The sequence below is a fragment of the Ochotona princeps genome, chromosome 1, assembly GCF_030435755.1.
Source record: "Ochotona princeps isolate mOchPri1 chromosome 1, mOchPri1.hap1, whole genome shotgun sequence".
In the NCBI taxonomy this organism is placed as follows: domain Eukaryota; kingdom Metazoa; phylum Chordata; class Mammalia; order Lagomorpha; family Ochotonidae; genus Ochotona; species Ochotona princeps.
The window spans coordinates 55,049,718-55,065,969 of record NC_080832.1 but is presented as its reverse complement, the minus strand read 5'-3'; positions in this window follow the sequence as shown (position 1 = coordinate 55,065,969).

Sequence of the window (16,252 nt, the reverse complement as noted above, 5' to 3'; positions counted from 1 at the left end):
CACTGGCATTGTAACCTGCATATTATTTTGAATTCGTAATTTTTTTTTCTTCCCTGGGTTGCTTCTACTCCCAACTATTCAATCTGATAAAACTATATAAAAGCTTTATGTGAGTGCTGGTGTTACAGCAAAGAGACTTAAGCCACCACCTGGAACCCTACCATCCCGTATGAGTCATGGCAGCTCCACATTTGATCCAGCTCTGTGCTGATGTGCCAGGCAAAGCAGAAGATGGCCCAAATGATTGGGCCCTTGCTCCGACATTGCAGGATCCAGATGGAGTTCTAGGCTCCTGGCTTTGACCTGGGCCAACCCTGGAATTGCCATTTACAGATGGAATATATGTCTCTTTCAGTCTGTCTCTAGCGCTGCCCTTTAGGTAAATAAAAAGTCCTTTTACAAAAAGGCTTATGTGCCAGACCCACGTTTATATTTGTATCAGTTTAGACTGAGTCTGAAAGGAAGAAACCTACTAGAGAATTGCATTATTTCTACTACAAGGAAACTATCTTCATTGAAAGCACTAGTATGATATACAAAGCAAGCAAATAAACAAGCGTTTGCCCCAGTCTTTTGATCCACATATAATTAGAAATGAAAAACCATCAAAGACTCTTTGGCCACTTGTTCCTGTACCTACCTGAGCTGCACTAACGGCTTGAATCTGCAGAGATGTGAAACATTCCTCCTAGATAGCAATTCCCAACCCACAGGAAAGGGTACCTTACCTGTTTTCTTTTCTGCATCTTTACCCTAAATCTAGGAGCATTTGCAACAAATGGTTCCTGTGTCTCAGCTAGCAAAGGCTTCTGCAAGGCCACAGGCATTATGACGACTTCTTTGGGCAAGATCCAGCAAGACCAAAGCAAAAGCTAGAATCAACAACAAAAGCATGCCAGAGTACTAAATAAATAAAAGTGATGAGATCACAAAACTTGGCACCCTGACCCCACAAAGACTCAAAGGAGCCAACTGGGAAACCTGGTGACCCTGTAGGCCCACACTAAGCAAGCTGACTGCCACCATGACAATCACACCTGACATGGGAGGTGCAGTGTTCCCTCTGAATGGCTGAGTGCCACCAGCTCCTCTGTTAAGGCAACAAACATCAGCCATCTGGAAAAAGATGTCATATTATACAAAGAGCTCTAAAACCCACCCAAAACGGTGATTCTTGCCTGTACCTTATTGTCTGTAAAAAGAACATTCCAGATTGTCACACAGAATCTGAAGGGCAGTGAAAAGAAAGGTAATTACATGATACCAGTGAGAACCCAGGATTTGGCAAGTCGTGTGCTACATGTGCCCTTGAAAGCAAGGGAACAAACTCCCAGACTTCTTTTTTCTTTGTAAAGATTTTTTGAGAGGCAGATTTCCAGAGACAAGGAGAGACAAAGATCTTCCATCCACTGGTTCACTCCCCAAATGGCTGTAACAGCCAGAACTGAACCAATACAAAGCTAGGAGCCAGGAGTTTCTTCTGGGTCTCCATGTGGGTACAGGGGTCCAAGGCTTTGGACAATCCTTTATTGCTTTCCCAGGCCATGAGCAGGGAGATGGATAGAAAGTAGAACAGCTGGGACATGAACCAGTACCCATATGGGATCCTGGTGCTTGCAGGTAGAGGATTAGCCGATCGAGCCATCAGGGCACAGCATTTTATTACAAACAATCATTATGTACTTGAAGCCTCCCTCCCTTTCCTCAACCCTTTTATTACACTGAGATTAAATGTGTAGTGTCTATGCAGCAAGCCTAGAGTAACACATATCTGTTATGTTTAGACACTCCAGACACAGCTGAAAACAGCAAGCTTCCACAAACTATTTCATAATTCAAGCAATATGTGCACAAGAACATCAACGTGAAAATTTAAGAAAGGCCAGCAACACAAGGAAAAATCCAACAATTAGGACACGATTTCAGGAGGGGTTTTTTTTTTTTAATTTCCCTTTCTTTATACCTCCATGGCATATAAATCCTGAAAGGAGTTTTAGGCAGTTTATTTAAAAGTAGATGATTGCAAAGGTTAGAAGAGTAAATGTTCATGACACACATCAAGTGAAAATCAAAGTGGGGAGGCAAGCTAAAACCACCACTCAGATTAAAGCAGATGCTGGGGCTGTAAGCAGAGTGTGTGACACAGTGGGAAACCCCACTTGTCTTCCCAGGGGAGTAAAGCGACCAGCTTTAAACTAATCACAGAAACCTGGCCGTGAATCTATGCCTGCCATTCACAAGCTGGGAAACTCATCTGGGCTTCCACATCCTGATCTGACGTAAGGGTACTGTTCTTCTTGGGGTGGGATTAACCCTGAACCGTGCATAGAAGGCACTCAAGCAACATGATGCCTGACCTACACACCTGGTAGGTCTAAGTAGATGCAAGCAATCAGGAAGTTAAGTCATTCTGTCCCACACAGACTCATGGTAGGCTAATGGCATTTAGTCAGATGTAACCGTCTGAATGGTTTCTGCTAGTAACCAGTTATACAACTCCTACAGGATCTGGCTTCCTCTCAAGAAAAACTTTAAAAGATGTGGAAGAATGATAGATCTGAATTAAAAAAAAAAAAAAAAAAGATTCTGGGGACCGTGTTGTGACTCAATTGGCTAATTCTCTGTCTCAGGCACTGGCATCCCATATGGTCGCCGGTTCTAGTTCTGGCTGTTCCACTTCCCCTCTGGCTCCCTGATTGTGGCCTGAGTCAGAAGTAGAGGATGAACCAAAGCCTTGGGACCCTGCACTTGTATGAGAGACCAGAAGAAGTTCTAGCTCCTGACTTCAGATTGGCTCTACTCCAGCCATTGTGGCCACTTGCGGAGTGAACAAGCAGATGGAGAATCTCTACCTCTGTCTCCTTGTCTCTGTGAATCTACCTTTCAACTAAAAATGGATAAATATCTTAATAAAAATAAATTTGGGGACATCCCCTACTCTAAGTTTCCAAATCTCTAGGACAGGTGAGGGCCCCAAGAATCTGTTGGTCTTTGCTTTCTGTTGTTGTTTTTAAGATTTATTTATTTGAAAGAGTGACACAGTGAGGGGGAGAGATGGAGAAGAGATACCCTATTCACTGGCTCACTCCCTGAAATGGCCACAACAGGCAGGGCTGTGCCAGGCCAAACCTAGGAACCAGGAATCCCAACCTAGTTTCCTATGTGGGTGGCAATTCTGTTGTCTTTACCAGACAGACACATTAGCAGGGAGCAGATGGAGTATCTGGGATTTCAACAGGCATTCCCCTAGGGAATGCTGCTGTTACACTGTAAAGGCATCCTCTGGGATACATGTTTGAAAGAATCTCTACAAACTTCGGTAAAGAATTGACTGCCACAGGGTCCAAAAGCCTGGAGGTCTTCAGAAGCTCTTAATTCCCCACTGACCTAATGAAGGCTCCCCCAGAAAGGGCCACCTCATATCCTTGAGGGGAAAAACTTCATGGAGCCAAATCCTTCCTCATAACAATCAGTTGGGTTTCAACATACAATTAAGGCTCCAAAACACTGTTTCTTAGCTGTAATTACTGTAATCTAGGGAAAACTTTTTAAAGATTTATTTATTTGAAACTGTTGCAGAGGTGGGAATGGGGAAGAAAGAGATCATCTATTGGTCACCCCCAAGGCCAGCACAAGGACAGCCTGAAACCAGGATTCAGAAGCTTCATCTAGAACTCCCATATGGACAGCAGGAGTCCAAATACTTCTGCCAACTTATGCTCATATGGAATTCTGGCATTGCAGATGGCAGCTTTGCCTGGTACACCACAATACCATGCCCATCATAGGAAGATTTTAAGGTGTATGTTAGCACCAGTCTACTTGCTAGTATATGCATCAAGGAAAGGAAGTTAACAAAACACCAATGAGACATCAATTGTAAGACCTTTCAGGTTGAAACCCACAGCTGACAGAATGATTCACATGACTCCTATAGCAGCCCTGGGTCTTGGGTTCCCAAAGAAGATGAAGTTGGTCAAAGAGGCAGATATTCAATATTCAGTTCTAGATGATGACACTTATTTCGTGGCTGTTTCTTGTCAGAAGGCCAGCTCCCCAAGGTGCCACTAATAAAAAGATGAAGAGTCAGACCCAGTGTGATGGCTCAGTGGCTAAACTCTTGCCTTTGATGTGCCAGAATTTCGTATGGGCACTGGATCATGTCCTGGCTGCTCCACTTCCCATCCAGTTCTCTGCTTGTGGCCTTGGAAGGCAAGTAAGGATGGTCCAAAGCCTTGGGACCCTGAACCCATGTGGGAGACTCAGAAGAAGCTCCTGGCTCCTGGCTTTCGATCAGCTCAGCTCTGGCTGTTATGGCCATTTGTGGAGTGAACCAGTGGATTGAAGATCTTTTTATCTCTATCTCCTTCTCTCCCTAAATACTTCTGATAAAAATAAATATACCTTACAGGAAAAAAAGAAAAAGAAAAAGATGAAGAGTCATGGCACCCTGAGCAAAGAAAAACATCTAGAACCCAAGGTCATGTGGTGGGTCCAATGGATAAAAACGTCAGTGAGCCCCAGGAAGCAGCCTCCTGGTCACATGGAGTTTCTCAGTGAGGAAAAGAGAAGACACAGTTTTAGCACCTCCGCCCTATGTCATGGCTTAAGGGTCAAGATTTCCCTAGACCCTTGCATTAATGTATTGAATTCTTGTAATTGTGAGATGGTTGCTACTACCTACCCCATCCTACAGACAAGGAAATTGTGGCATTCAGAGATAATCACATTTCCCCTGGCCACCCAGCAGCCAAGTAACAGGGATTGTACTTTGGTAGCCCAAGTCCTAAGTCACTGATCTTACTCTGAATTTCTCCTGAAGGGAATGTCCCCAGGATACTTAGAAAGTTTCTTTGTGGCTTTGGTGGGGTGAGCCTTCCAAGATTAGTTGCAAAATGGACTAGCAGATCAATCAATGATATGACAGCATTTGTGGCAGATACCTGCCAAAATGATCACTGACAATTTTAGCAAAATCCACTTAGCAGGACTAGTTGTTCATAGAGACCTCTCACAGTATGGTATACTTATCTTTCTGTTCCTATGACAGCAGCATCTGTATCAAAATTAGTTAAAACTTGTTTAACCTACAGACTAACAGGAAGTGGGGCTAGAATTCAGAGCTTACACAGTCTTATAATAACCAAGATGTTTTAATTCTAATACAATACTGGCTCAGAACTACTCAGATAAACAAACAAGAAAGAAAAATGTCTATCTTTTAACACATATGAATTATTAATACCTGTAAATAAAATTTATTTTTATAGAAATGGCTCTCAGGATGAAGGTAATTGATATAGAATCAAGATGTTACTAAGAGTAAAAGAAATGAGGCACTATAAAGTGAAAAATAGAAGAATTTAGAGTTTGATTAGAGAATATGGGAGAAAGGAAGGGGGAAAATATTTTTGTCCTCAAAAATATCCATGACTGGAAGAATGGTGTAAGCATGAACCAAAAGGGAAAAGAATAATTTTTAGAGGTTAAAGATGCACTTTATATAAATAGGAAATGAGGCACAAACTCAGTGGGGAAAGGGGCAGTTCAGTAAGACAGAATGTAGGGAGTCAGGATAGAAAGACTTAGATTAAGATCCTTTTTTTCTGCTGTTTTATTTTGAAAAGATGCAGCTATGAGGCAATGAACCCCACATACCTGCAACCTGTATTCAAACACTGATGCATTGTCCATTTATTTCTTTATAAACATATGCTCCTATCATTCATTTTCTTTTTGCTTCAATGTATTTGGTAAAGATTGCTGTGTTATATAGAAACTGAATTTAGCTTCTTGAAAAATTGCCATTATGGCCACAGATTTAATGGCTAGCACATGTCGGCAAGATCAGTGCCATCAGCAACCCACTTATGTAGGAGAGCTGGTGTCTTCCTAATCCAGGACACTGATTGAACATAAAAATCAACTTGTAGACCTGTAGGTAATACACCTTAGAAACCTGCACTAAGGATAAGATTCTGTCAACCATAATTGCAATGACAAAAGCTAAAAGAAGAGACAAAGGCACAATGAGTGCTACTGATGACTCTCTGGCAAAGGAGCAAAAGCCTCTACCACCCTCATAGTTAACTGAGAAAGACATTGAGAAAATGGGAGACATAGAATTCAGAAAAACCATTATAAAGCTTCTAACCAACAATGAGAAGCACATGAAACAGGCATTCAAGGAATTTAAGGAATGTGTCACACAGAAAATGAAACAATTGAAAGCTGATATATCAAAAATTAAGAATACAGCAGAGCAAATTAAAAGTACAGTGGAGAGTCTCCAAAATAGAATGGATGAAGCAGAAGAAAGAATATCAGAATTGGAAGATATTTTCTGTCACCAGTGGGAAACAAATGAAAAGCTGGAAGCTGGAAGCAGAACTGGGTCAAGCTAAAAGAAGGATCTAAGAATTAAAACATATGATTAAAAGGTTCAGCATAAGAATTATTTAAATTCCAGAAGGCGCAGAAAGAGAAACTGAGATTAAAGGTGTATTCAATGGGCCTGGTGCAATAGTGTAGTGGTTAAAGTCCTCGCCATATGGGCACTGGTTCTAGTCCCAGCAGCTCCACTTCCCATCCAGCTCCCTGCTTGTGGCCTGAGAAAGCAGTTGAAGATGGCCCAGAGCCTTGGGACCCTGCACCCGTGTGGGAGACACGGAGGAGCTCCTGGCTCCTGGCTTTGGATTGGCTCAGCTCCAGCCATTGTGGTGGAGGATCTCCCTCTCTGTCTCTCCTCCTCTCTGTATTTCTGACTTTCCAATAAAAATAAATAAACATTTTTTTAAAAAGGTGTATTCAATGAAACTATAAATGAAAACTTCCCTAATCTGGAGAAAGAATTGGAAAACAGAACTCCCAACAGAATTGATCAAAGGCAAACTTCACCAGGTCACATGATAATCAAACTCTCTTCAGTCGAACATAAGGAAAAGATCCTTAAATGTGCATGTGAAAAAAATCAAGTGACCTACATACAAACCCCAATAAAACTCACAGCTGATCTCTCAGAGGAAACACTACAGGCCAGGAGAGAATGGAATAACATATTCCAGATTCTAAGAGAAAAATTTTCAGCCCAGAATAATGTATCATGCAAAGCTCTCCTTTGTCTTTGAAAAGGAAATAAAATTCTTCCACAGTAAAGAAAAACTCCAAGAATTCACCTCTTCTAAACCTGCACTACAAATGATACTCAAAGATGTTGTAAAAGAGAAAAGGAATAGTAACTACGAAAACCAAAGGCAAATGTGGAAAATATCCCACTTAAATGGCCAACAGGAAACTCAGTTAAAGAACAATCCACTGCTAAAATGGTAGGAACAAACTGCCACCTATCCACATCAACATTGAACATAAATGGCTTAAACTCATCAATCAAATGCCATAGATGAGAGGACTGATCAAAACACAAAACCCATCTTTCTGGTGCTTACAGGAGTTATATCTCAACACCAAAGATCAGAGGAAACTGAAAGTGAAAGGATGGAAAAAGATATTCCAAGCTAATGGTAAGGAAAAACATGCAGGTGTGTCCCTCTTATATCAGATGATATAGACTTCGATGTGACAAGCATTAAAAGAGATGAAGGAGGACACCACATAATGATCAAAGAGAGTAAGAAGAGATCACCATAATGTATATGCACCAAATGCCAAGGCATCTAGCTATGTGAAACAAATATTAATGAATTTAAAGGGAGGAATAGACACCAATACAATAATAATGGGGGACTTTAATACCCGTTTAACATCAATGGACTAATCAATGAGACTGAAATTCAGCAAAGAAACATCAGAATTCACCCAAACACTGGAGCAAATGGACTTAGTTGATGTCTACTAAATTGTTGATCCTACAGACAGAGAATACACTTTTTTCCCCCATCAGTATAAGCATGATCTATTCAACAAATGCTGTTGGGACAACTGGATAGCAGCTTGCAGAATAAAGAAGCAAGACCCACACCTGTCACATTATACAAAAATCAGTTCTAAATGGATTAAGGACCTAAATCTACGCCCAGAAACCATCAAACTATTAAAAGAAAACATAGAAGTACTCTCCAAGATATGGGAATGGAGAAAACCTTCTTGAAAAGATGCCAAAAACACAGGTAGTCAAAGACAAAATAAACAAATGGGACTACATCAAACTAAAAAGCTTCTGTACAGCAGAGGAAACAATTAACAAAGTGAAGAAGCATCCAATATAATGGGAGAAAATCTTTGCACACTACACAAGTGATAGGGGACACATATCCAGTATTTACAAACAGCTTCCAGGTACAGTTAAAAAAAAAACTGTGAAGAAATGGGCAAAGGAAATGAACAAATGTTTTCAAAAGAACAGATTCAAGTGGCTAACAGACATATGAAAAGATGCTTAGGCTCCCTAGCCATCAGGGAGATACAAATAAAACCACATTGAGGTACCACCTAACACAAATGATTTTGGCCTATATTCAGAACTCAGGTATCAACACCTGCTGGTGTGGATGTGGGGAGAAAGGTACCCTTCTTCACTGCTGGTGGGAGTGCAGGCTAGTACAACCACAGTGGAAATCAGTAAGGAAAGTGCTTAGAGAGTTACAAATAAACCTGCCATATGACCCAGTTATCCCACTCCTAGGAATATACCCAAAGGAAATGAAAACTGCATATGAAAAGGGGATCTGTAACTTTTTAATATTTATTTTTATTGGACAGATATACAATGACAAGGAGAGAGAGAAAGACAAAGTAGCCACAATGGCTGGAGCTGAGTCAATCAAAAGCCAGGAATCTGGAGTCTCTTCTAGATCTCCCATAGATATACACCATGGGTGTAAGGCCCTAAAGCTTTGAATCATGCTTAACTACCTTCCCAGGCCACAAACAAGGAGCTGGATGGGAAGCAGGGATCCCGGTGCATGAGGCGAGGACTCCAGCTGCTAGGCTATCATGCCAGGCCTAGGATCTGTAATCCCATATTTACAGCGGCACAATAGTAAAAACATGGAAACAATCCAGATGCCCATCCAAAGAGGAGTGGTTAAAGAAATTGTGGTATGTCTACTCCACGGAATATTACTCTGCCATTAAAAAGAATGAAATTATATCATTTGCAACTAGATGGTCCCAACTAGAGACCATTATGCTCACTGAAATAAATGAATCCCAAAAGGACAAATAGCATATATTCTAATATAAGCAAGCTATCATGCAAATTTTAAGTTCAATAATCCTTTACATACTGTTCTTGCTGCATGTTACGTGTTTTGATGTTTTTGTTTCATTTTCATTTCTTCCAAATGGTATCTTTTCTCTTGTCGAATTCATCACTGGCTCATGGATCACACGGTGGCAACATTTTACCCAAGAAGTTTGTGTTTTCTTTTCGTCACCCATGTATTGGTTATTCAGTGGCACATTTTTTCAACTCCATTGTGCTGTAATTTTTAAAATTTCATACCTGTTGTTGATTTTGTTTTGTGGCTTCTCATTTAAGGGAACATATAGTGATGATGCAATGGAGACTACCATATCCAGATGTGAAGATACAATGTAACATGCATCCCTACTTCCAAATCAAAGCTAGACTACCAATGAAAATGTTAGACATGTCTAGACACTGGGATGTTGGACTGTCTGACATTGTCTGTACCAGCAATGTTGTGCACACTTAGATAACAGACTGATGGAATTATGGCTCCTTATGAAGGACTATACTAATGTAATACCATGGGGGAAATTAGTTGGGTGGGAACTTTGGGGGTGGGAGGAATCCCAGATCCTATGGAATTGTACCATAAAATTCAAAATAAAGACGTTGCCAAAATATTTTCCAAAGCAGCTGTACCATTTTACATTCCCCCCAAACAATGTCTGAGCATTGCAATTTTTTTCTTACACATTCTTGCCAAGATTTCTGTTGTCCTTTGTAATGATAGTTATCCAGCCGGTGTGAAGTAGTATCTCATTGTGGTTTGATTTGCATTCCTGTAACATCTAATGATGTGATTATCCTTTTATGTGCTTACCAGACATTCATACAGAAGGAGACTTCACAGCATGTGTGGGAAAACCAAATGAAAAGATATAAAAGTATAAACGTATTTCCCAATTTAAGTTCCATCAAGGTCAAGACACTTTGGTGAGGATAGTAATGATTTCCTCTATCTCTAAAAAACTGGGAGTCACGGAAATGTAACCAAGTCAACGTTTGTAGTTTTTCACGGCTGATCAACAGGATGAGCATCCAGGAAACAAAATGGTGATCCAGGAAAAGAATATCAGGTATAGCAGGTGGATGCTTCCCATTTTCCCACCGAAACTCTCAGAGCTGCCCTGGTTTAGTGGGCAGAATAAGAAGGAACATTATCACAACAGAGAAGAACTCTCTGGTGAGGATTTCCCAGGGAGTTTTCTTCTGTAGTGTTGCTGCACTTTCTCCAAACACTCTACCCAAAAGCACATGTTAGCTTTCTTTAGTCCTCCAGCCCCCTAAACTTTGGCCTTGACTTTTGCCCTTGACCACTCTGCTTTTGCTCTGCCCAGACCACCTCTTGGTACCCACTCCTTCGATCGTGTTTTGCTTCTGGATCATATTGGTAAAATTATGTTTTGCTTTGGAAGAAATCCTTCTGGAACTTGATCCCACTTGTTCAAAATTTTCCATTGCGAGCTGATTTTGCTTGCAGCTGAGCTGGGTGCAATGTTTTGGGACATCCTTTAAGTGGGACATTTGCTCCACTTATTCAGTCAGAATTGTGTAAACTGGACCAGTGGAAATGTCTATGATTTTTGGTTATTGATTCTGTTATTCATTGGCCCCCTTTTATTGGGTATTATCACAAGTTGACGGTGAGTGTCTGCCACTGTGGGCTTCATCTGCTAAAAATCTTACCCCTTCTTGAGGTAAGTTGTCCATCTGTGAACTGACTTTTCCAGGGGCATTGTTTCCAGAAATGTTCTTGCAAAGCATTAATGACATCATCAGTCTTCCACCCAAGCTTCACTACCAATGTGAGATTTGTTCTTGCTTCAATTTTATCAGAATTCAGGTTGTTCTCACAGAGGGTGTTTTCATTCTGGTATATTTTCCTTTTTACAGCCTGAAGTGAGATCCTGTTCAGATGTGGGAAAACAAGTTTGTCCGAGTTGATTCTGGAGCAAAATTTGTTTAAAATCCATAGTTTTTTGTAATGTGAATTTTCCATGAACTTGAAGGTTCCTTAAATTTTGGGGGGAAAGGGGAAATGTTTATTCAAAACCTTTGCTTTTAAAAAAACTTCTTTGGCATGGCAGAAATATGGAGAAAGAGAAAAATAGAACTTGGTAGGCCACTTCATTTTCCAAATGAATTCCAACAGGCTGAAGCTGGGGCTAACATCACAGGCTGGGATCTCCCAGATCTCCTGGGGTCAATCCAGAGCTCCCAGACGGGCAGCAAGAACCTGCTGTTGACTCATCTCTGCTTCCAGATGCTACAAAATGAAGAAATCTGGAGTCAGGAACCAGAGCCAGGGATCCAACGCAAGCATTCCACTGTGAACTATATCCTAAATGACCTCTTCATCACTAGGTTACATTATCACTCACTTTGCTTATTTAAAGATTTACTTTTTTTAAAGACTTATTTATTTTTATTGCAAAGTCAGATATACAGAGAGGAGAGACAGAGAGGAAGATCTCTGTCCGATGATTCACTCCCCAAGTGAGTGCAATGGCCAGTGCTGCGCCGATCTGAAGCCGGGAACCTGGAACCTCTTCCGGGTCTCCCACGCAGGTGCAGGGTCCCAAGGTTTTGGGCCGTCCTTAACTGCTTTTCTAGGCCACAAGCAGGGAGCTGGATAGAAAATGGAGCTGCTGGAATTACAATCGGCACCCATATGGGATCCCAGCATGCGCAAGGCTGGGACTTCAGCTGCTAGGCTACTGCACTGGGCCCACTTTGCTGATTTTTAAATTCTATTATTTCTTTTTTATTGTTGAGTTGAAGAAGTTTGAAATTTGTATGTATAACATTTTAGATCAAGTCCTCATCAGATCCATAGGTATGAACATATCATAATACCAGTTCTGTTTGTAATTATTCCCTCCCATTCTGAGAGTTGCCTTTTTGCTTTCATGGAGGTTTCATTGGATGCAACCATTTCTATGAAGTTTAACTTAGCTATTTTCGCTTCTGTGGCATTTGCTTTTGATGTCATATGTCAAATATAACATATGTTAGTAAGTGACAGGAGGTAAGAAGGAATCTAATTTTTTGAAGTTTACCATACACTCATTATAACTCCATAGCTACAGCTATAATAGCTAATTTAATATAAATGATAATAATAATATACATGGATCTAGATCTGATTGAGGATCACTGTTGAATCTCATCTTATTTTTTTCTTAAGATTTATTTATTTTTATTGGAAAGGCAGATTTGCAAAGACAAGAAGAGACTGAGGAAGATCTTCCATCCACTGGTTCATTCCCCAAGTGGCCACAATGGCCCAAGCTGAGCTGATTTGAAGTGAGGAGCCAGGAGTTTCTTCCAGGTCACCCACATGGGTGCAGGGTCGCATGGCTCTGGACCATTCTCTACTGCTTTCCCAGGCCACAAATAGGATGAGAAGTAGAGCAACTGGGGTACAAACTGGTGTCTGTACAAGATCCCAGTACATTCAAGGTGAGGACTTTGGCCACTGAGCCATCATGCTGGGCTCTTGTGCTGCTTTTTCTAAAGGTGATCTTCAAAGCAGCTGAGCATAACATTTAAAAGAAACAGTGATACCTAGCTTTCTTTTTCTCCCAGCTTTGTATAACCAGGTGGCTTGCTCTCCAAAGCATTTGGTGACTGCTGATTGGACTGGAGTGGATTGGAGTGGATTGGATTGACAGCTTCAGTGAGAACAACCATAACACAGCCAACTCTGTGATCCAGCCCTGCTCACTTTGTTTCCACTTCTGCTGAGCTCATCTCTGCTCCTGCCAAAACATCTCTGCACACACTGTCAATACAATTGTGGTCATCACAGGCTTTGTTTGTCAAATATTTCTAGTTCTCTCCACTTGCAAACCCTCTTGTGGCTGGGTAGGATCCTGTGCCTAGTTCTAGCTAAGGCACTGGGAGGGAATTGTCATGGATCTGGTTCAGAATTTACTGAGTTGATATCCTCGAGCTTCCTTTTCCTTCCAGAAATGTGCACAGTAGTGACTGATCCATGAGCCCAAGACCCTGACTTAACAGGCTCACAGATCTTCCTTTGTCAACCCAGTGGGTGAACAGTGTGAACAAGACACAAAACTACTGTTAACTTCTGCTCTCTTAAAGGACTGAATCTGGGGCAGAGTGTTAATGAAGCATAATAAGAACTATGCTGACCCATACAAAAATGTCTGTTTTTCTACCTCACGAGTTCATTAGCCTGCTTTTTAAATTTGCTTTTTTATTTTCACTTTATTTGAAAGGCAGAAAGACAGAAACAGAGAGAGATCATCCATCTACTGGCTCCCTCCCCTAAAGGCCTGCAATAGCCAGGATCCATCATCTAGGTCTACCATATGGATGACCAGGACCCAAGCGCTTGAACTCACACCTGCTATATTTCAGGGTGTGCATTAGTAGGATGCTAATGTTAAAGTGAAAGAGCCAAGATTTAAACAATTTACCCTGATAAGGGAATTGAGTAGCTCAAGCTGCACCAATCCGCTTTCCCCATGATGTGCTTTCCTGGATGGGAAGTAAAAGAAGGATTTCAGGGAGAGCATGAAGAAATGGAGTAAAGAAGTTGAGTTCAGACCAGCATCCTCATGCTTCCCAAAATGCATAGCAACTTGAATTACATTTTAAGATAAGCCTGCCATTTGTAAGTATAAGTGTTCCAGAAGCATGCTAGCCTCTAAAAAAAGATGCACAAACAAAACAACAACAACAACAAAAACAAACAAAAAACCAAAAAACGGATACTTCTTTGGTAAGAGAAACATCTATTTAGTTACATTTAATAGGTAGCAACTTACAGAGAAAAAAAACACCTTAATTTTCATCAGGAGGCAAAACCCTCATCATAGCTAAGAAAGATCAGTATAAAGATATAAAAGATGATGTGTGCCAACAACCCATATGAACACAGGTTCAAGTCCCAGCTCTTCCACTTCTGATCTAGTGCCCTATTAATATGGGGTGGGGGGGGGGGGAAGCAGAGGGTAGTCCAAGTGCTTGGATCCTGGCATTCACACTGGAGACCTGAGAAAAAGCTCCTGGCTCCTGGCTTTGGCCTGGCCCTTGTGATCAGAGCCACTTGGGAAGTGAACTACTGCATGAAAAAAAAATCTCTGTGTGTGTGACTTCCTTTCAAATAAAGAAAATACATCTCTAAAAAACAAAATAAGTTATACAAGATGAATTCACCAAATTTAAAAGATATCATTTCTAATCTAATTCATGGCCATTTTTGCTTCCATTTAATGAACGTACAAAACTCTTGACATTTGTGCATTCATGGTATTCTCATTTCTAAAACCTATATTGAACATCAAGTGCTCAGAAAACGTGTATGCCTCAGTAATTATTGTAAACTTTATAACAATTAATATCTTAAAGTAGATGTAAATGTAATTTGATAAATTGGTCATCTGGCAAGTTGCTGCCTTGAGCCAGAGCCTGTTTGTAATCCTGAAGCCTTTGTAATCATGACCCAGATGATACTAAGGAGACAGGAAAGCATCATCAAAGAGTTTCCTTGCATGCTGGGTTTTTTCTTGTGCATGATGATTAATTAGAATTTCAACATTTCTGCAAAAAACAATTTAGCTAAGCATTTCAAAGGAAATGGAAGCTTATTCCTCTGGCACTGTATGGAATATAAAACCTCCTGTTGTGAGAGTATTTTCAGTAGAAAAAGTTCATTTTTTAGGCATAATAAATTGCCAATATGAAATAATTATTAACAACAAGAAAATAGTACTAGAAAATTAACCTTGAAATTGGTCTACCAGATAAATTTAACCATCAATGTTAATAGGAAGGCAAACAGTTCAAAATAGCATTTTAATTTTTTAAAAAAATTTTATTTATTTGAAACAGACACGCAGAGAGTCTTCTATCTGATGGCTAACTCTCCAGATGACTGCAACAGCCAGGGCTAATAGAGGTTCAATGCAGGAACTTCTTCCAGATTTCCTATTTGGGTACAAGGACCCAAGCACTTTGGCCATTTTCCACTGGTCTTCCAAGGCATATTAGCAGGGAACTGGATCAGAAGTGGAGCAACAAGAACTCAAACTAGCATCCACTTCGTACACTGTGGCTTTACCTGCAGTGCCACAATGCTGGTCTCAGTTTCAAAGTAACTGATTAATATGTTCCATAAATATTTGATCAAATGGGGCCCAGTGTGGTGGCCTAGTGGCTAAAGTCCTTGCCATGAACATGCTAGGATCCCATATGGGCACCGGTTCTAATCTCGGCAGTTCCACTTCCCATCCAGCTCCCTGCTTGTGGCCTTTGAGGACAGCCCAAAGCCTTGGGACCCTGCACCCGCGTGGGAGACCCAGAAGAGGTTCCTGGTTCCCGGCATCGGATTGGCGTGCACCGGCCCGTTGCGGCTCACTTGGGGAGTGAAACATCAGATGGAAGATCTTCCTCTCTGTCTCTCCTCCTCTCTCTGTATATCTGACTTTGTAATAAAAATCTGATCTAAAGAGTAAACATTTTAAATTGAAGATACTAAAATATTTACATACACATCAATTACTATCTTGTCTGAAGCCCATCTCTCTTGACATGTACCTCTATATGACACACACAGACACCCCACTTACGGCTTTCTTGTATCATTCACTCTCCCCTTGTGCAAATCTTTGCGCACCCCATAACCCAGGTGTTACCATACTGTGTTATATTTCTCTACAATATAGTCTTATCCTCCACAATACAAATTCTCAAAGGCAATAAACAGGTTTTCAGTGACTTGTATCTTCTAAGAACATTTAGAAGCTAGTTAACACCTGTTGAATGATTACTGTAAAGCTATCAGTGCACCATTGTTTCCATAAAACTAAAAGACAAGAATAAACCAAAGTTATACTACTTGAAAGAAGAGGGGTAAGATAATCACTTTCTGAGTATATACTACACATCTGGCCAACCCAATATAATCAAGTGCAAAATTAATGTGAGAAGTCAGTATCTATTTTTTTGCATGTTTCTCACTTATTTGTTTTCTTTTTTTATTTGAAAGGCAGGAAGACAGAGATGGGGAGA